The sequence below is a fragment of the Crocodylus porosus genome, unplaced genomic scaffold (genome assembly GCF_001723895.1).
Source record: "Crocodylus porosus isolate Cpor-Errol unplaced genomic scaffold, CroPor_comp1, whole genome shotgun sequence".
Classification (NCBI taxonomy): Eukaryota; Metazoa; Chordata; order Crocodylia; family Crocodylidae; genus Crocodylus; species Crocodylus porosus.
In genome coordinates, this window is record NW_017728943.1 from 70634006 (window position 1) to 70639544 (window position 5539).

A 5539-nucleotide genomic window follows, 5' to 3' on the forward strand; every position below is an offset into this window, starting at 1 on the left:
CACACACACACATTGCACTTAGTTAGAGATGAGCATAGGCACTATGCTATGCGAGCATACTGGGATTTGATTTCAAGTCATGCTTTCTGTTGATAGCGGAAAAATAATTCTTTGCATTTATCAGCAAGAAAGATTTCAGCTAAGATGTATCTGGAAAAATGTAGAAATTTGACATCTTATTTTAGGAGCTGAAAATGAAATCATGAAGCCAGGAATGAGTAGTAATAATGTATGCCCTTCCATTGATGTGTTGTATTAAGACATGTTTATATATCTTTAGCTTACTGCAGGAAATAAATGTTTGAAATTTATAGCAACTTAGTAATGTTTAAAATAATATGCAATATAATATTATTGTTTGTTAGGAGATTGCTTTCTACTTTACTTATTTTTCCAGGGAGTTCTCCCTCATAAATACAGATGAAGCCTAGCCTTGTTTAATCTTACAAAATCGTAACTCAAGTTGAAATGCCTGCATCTTTAGATTCTCAGTTTTTCGAAGCACTCAATTTAATCGTATTGCACAAAAGTTGCCAATTGTGGCATACAGAACTATCGATGTGTATTTTAATATCCAGGATAAGATCTTCACCTGGTGCACATTGGCATAGCCCTATTGGCCTCAGTAGAGCTATGGCAAATTACATCATTAAGGAACTAGCTATTAGAGCCATTCCAATCTACATTCATAATAAGAAAATCGCTTCACTAGCCTGAAACCAACTACACTACACTTTATGCTTAAGTAGACTCTTGGCTTCTAGGACTCTGATAATTTTGAGGCATTAAAGAAGAAGTCAGTTCTAGAAGTATATTTTGAAGTAGAGTACCCATTATCAGAGAATTAACAATGCAGAACCAATCAGTGATATATTTATATGATTATGTATTATCTAACAGACTCTTTTTGTTATGTTGTCTCTATGTTCATGTCTAGTATTTATTCATCTGACAAAATTGCATACTATTTTAAATGTTTTCTGTGTTTAGAAAAATTAATTGGAAAATTAAATGTATAGAAAGCACCTGAATGATTAGCCCTTTTACATGGAACCATTATCAAGGACAATCAATTTCACAACTTACTTGTCTTAGCAATGCATCTTTAAATAAGATGCTATTAGATAAAAATGTGTGTAGATTAAAGGAATTGTGGGTAGATTTAAAGGAACTGTAAAAAATAATAAAATGGCAAAAATATGAATACAGCTTAAACTAGTCATCTGTTTGTAAAATATCTAATTGATTTGCTATCAGTTATAAGTGGTTATCATTTATAGACTTAAGATTTTGTACTAAATAGAATTGATAAATGATCAATTTTTACATGATTTACTATCTGTGTTTGAGTATGCTAGCAGAAATATATAATTGTATATACAGTAATTCAACCTTTTTGATACCATGGCTCATGTGCAAAATGTTCTAAAACCTACTAGAGACTACAGATAAGTGGGCTGTGAAAGATCATGCTTGGAGTCAACAGAAAAGTACACTGTGGGACCATGTATAGCCTCTACATTTATCTATGTCCCTGACTCATGCACAAAGCTACCTCTTTACCTACCCCAGCCCACCTCTCTTCATCCCTGTCTGCAGTCCTACACACACACTTCCAGCTCACCTGCACGGCCCTGCAAGCCACAGTCCCTAACTCAAGTTGCTTCCCCACCGCTTGCTTTCTCCCACCCTTCTGTACAGTACCATAGCCTGCTTCAACCTTGTGTACTGTCTTAAGGTCCTACAGCCCAGCCCTAGCCCCTCACACATCTTCACCACTCATCTAGCCCCCAGCACCACCTGCTGGCCTGAAAGTAACCTCTCTCCCACCCCATTCACAGCCCTACAGTCTGCCTGCTTCATGGTACTCATCTCAGATGTGCTGTAGAGATGCCAGCACTAACTCTTCACACAAGCTAGTTCTGGAATTAGAGCTACACTCTCACCCACCCCAAATGTTCCTGTAGCACCAAGGAGTATTGCTCTGAGACACCATGTTTTCATACAGGAAGCAATATAGGTGCATTCATGTGCACTGCACACAAGCTTAACTCTGTGCACATTTATAACTCCATTTACTTAAATGAAACTACACATGTGTTATCAAGCTATGGAATCAGTGCATCAGGCATCAGATATCTCTCTCCATGATTTAACTTCTTGGACTCCAGAACACCAAAAAGGCATTTAAATCAGATACATCCCTCTGTACCATCCTGCAGGATGTGTTTGCAGTCTGGGGCTATCCCAAAGTTAATCTGTCAAAAAAGTGCCATGTCTGTTCATCCTAAGTTCAGGATATCTGTCTGATATCTTCCTAATACTGTTTGGAATGGATTCTCTACACAAATCTACCAGCTTTTCTGATCCCCAGAGTACTTTTTGTAAAGTCGAACAAGATTCAACCAACCTGATTCATCATGATAGCCCCAAAATGTCTGAGGCAGTTCTTGTTCCCTGACCTCCTGCACTTCTCATTTCACAGCTCCAAGAGGTTGTTGTTCCCAGACCAACCATGTCAGGACAAGGGGAGGATGCTCAAGTTACAGCTAAACTCTTTCCACTTTACAGAATGGATGCTACTGGGTAGTTCTTGAGTATAATCTTCCCCTCTCAATGACATATTGATCAGCAGCAGGAAAATCTCCATAAGGCAGACCTACATGGTCATATGGACAAGGTTTTCAGCTTTATGGAAACCTCATTGTGTACAATGCAACACATGGCCCTGATTCCATATGACACATCCCTGTAATCTCTCACATGATAGTGCTTTGAAGGGTCTAATCAAGATGTGCCTTCCAGTACAAGATTCATTCAAACTGTCAGACATTAGTGTAATCCTTACAACCCTGATGGGTCCATGTAACAGGTCTAGCGCACTGGAGCCTTACTGTTGGTGGCTCTGCCTTCCTGTCTTGGGCTAACCGCCTGCTTACTCACCTGCCATGCCTTGATCTTAATTGATTGAGTGATGTAATTAGCAGGAGGCTGCCCATTTGATATGCCCAGTGTCAGGGGGGTGCTACCTGTGGCTCCTTTTCCTCCCTTACACTGCAGCCCAAGCCTCACAGATGGTACTTGACATGGTTTGCCCTATGCCTTGGCCCTCTTCTTTACTTCTGGGGGCCCTCTCTGCCCCCTCTCACTCCAGGGCTTCTCATTGCCCCCTAGCTCCTGGGCTCCCTGCTGCCTGCTCCAGGGCTGGGGCCAATGCGCCCCCAAACAATGCTGCGCCCTCTCCGGTGCCAGGAAACTCCACGCTACCGTGGCATCCCTATGAGGCCTCCTCCACCCCTAATAGCCTCACCCGGTCCTCTGGTTAAATAGTAAACACAAAGCCCTGGGCTATAACATAAACTAAACTGCCCGGTCAAAAATCCATGTTCTGTCCCTACTGGAAAAAATACTTCAACTCAGCTGCAACCAGGGGATGCTCTTGCAGTCTATCTTCCCCTTTTCCACGTGTACTGACCGAGCTGCCCCCTTCTTGGTCGCCAGAGGGGAACTGCTCTCCTGGCCTTATGCTTGGGCTTAAGAAGGGGCCAAGCCCTGCCCCTTCCTGTCAGCTGACCCCCTTGGTTTCCCTACCAACCAGCACCTGTGCTGCCCTGGTGACTGGCAGTTGAGCCTCCCCCTTCTCACCACCAGGGGCCTCTCCTGCCATTTCTGCTTTTAGGCACAGGGCACCCATGTGCACTGCAACAGTCCACCTTTCAAATCTGGAAATGTCTTGCTGCCTATTTACTTGTTGTGCAGAGGTGCTCATTTCATGAAGAAGAGTAAGAGAGATCCAACTTGTAATGGAAGATCCTTTTATATAATGTTTCATCCAAACAAATTACCCATAGGACTTATTCCAAGCTTTAACCAATATATACTATCCAGTATTTTCCTGTATTTTTCCTGAAGTCTCATTTGTTCACATCCAAAGTTTTATTCCATGCTCCAGATGTGAGAGGATTCTTAGCCTTTTATTTGCAAAGATAATTCCAATCATCTTAACTCTTTATAGCCATAAGGGTACAAAGATATCTACCCAAAGGCTCTCCAGGTAGATTTCTGACTGCATTAGGCCAGACTATGAGATTGGAAGATGTTCCACCAAACCTGAGGCAGCACCTGCAGGTTTGCTAAGAAACATCTCTACTGTTAATACAGGGATGGACAAAATACAGCCCCTGGGTTGGATCCAAGCCACCAGCTGATTGTATCCAGCCCACAGGCAGGCAGTCATCAACTTATGGCATTTGGCCCACAGGCAGCTGGTGGCTCCAGCTCTGGCTGCTGCGTGGTGCCAGGCAGGCAGGCAGGGCTGTTTCCGCTATGCCAGGTGGGTGACTGCTTCCACTCAGCACTAACATGGTGGCATCAGCTGACTGAACCAAATGCCCAGCAGCAGCAGGGGCAGCATAGAGTTGTGCCCTTGGCACTGTCAACAGTTAGGCATTATCTATGCGGCGGACAAGGCTAGTAGCTTCCATGTCAGGGATGGGGATCAGGGTGTGCTACAGTTCCGGGCAGGTGGAGGGGGGCCAAGGAGGAAGGGAAAGATGTGGCCCTTGAGAGGATACCAAAACTAATTGAAACTAATTAAGTTAATTAAGATTCCCCTCCATCTAAAATAATTGCCTGCCTGTGTTAATAAAAAGTTGTTTGTGCCTTCACTAAACAGAAAAACATTTCAAAGTCTTTAGATCAAATATTGCAGTTTAAAAAGTAGTGCTTCAATCACTGTTCTCCTAAGGCCATGAGCATGTGTAGCTTGAAGTGTCCATAGTGCTTTTGAAACACTCCAAACAGTTAGCATACAGATGTGCATAGCCAGAGAAGCTTCATAAATGGTCAGGGTGCTTCAAAAATAACCCCTGAAAACAGAAGAAAAGTTTTGAAGCACTTACTGAACCAGCTGCACACTCCAATAGTTCTCCAAATATCACAGTGCTCTGCTCTCCCTCACCCCCATGGAAGGGTAGAGAGGACAGACAGCTAATGAGTGCTTTCCTGTACACTGAGCTGTCCTCAAGAATTACCAGAGGCATGCAGGGATTCCTTCTCTCCAGCCCCTTGTCTGGAGAGCGGTGCTACTGCATGCTTCTGCAGTCAAAATGTTTGGGAAGGGGAGCAGGAAGAGACAGAGACACATCTGCATGATGCCAAAGTGGATCAGATTAGAAGAGCTCCAGTATCTGGAGCATTTCAAATATATGTCTGTCCATACCCAAATTATCTGGGATCCTGTCTTTGTGTAGACTGGACATTTCTTTGAAGTAACCCATAGAGGAATGCACATATGGACAACCACTCAAAGAAGAAAAAGAAGGTATTTATAGTGACTAGCATTATTTTAAGAAGTGCTGTTCATATGCATATTCTGAAACCCATCCTAGAATCAATGAGTCGGAAAAGACCTAGACAGATCATCTAGCCCGATCTCCTGCCAGGGGCAGGAAGGAGCACTGGGAGTGGCAGGGGTCATAAGACCCCAGCCAGCCACCTATCCAGTCTCCTCTTGAAGATTTCCAGGGAAGGTGAGAGC

General features: G+C 43.2%; 1 protein-coding gene across 1 annotated transcript in view; it reads left to right on the forward strand.

Annotated features, from left to right (window-relative positions):
* DNAH14 (dynein axonemal heavy chain 14) overlaps positions 1-5539 on the forward strand; it is a gene marked incomplete at its 5' end in the record, with an annotated part of 314106 nt that overhangs the window by 210166 nt on the left and 98401 nt on the right. The window lies entirely within an intron of this gene.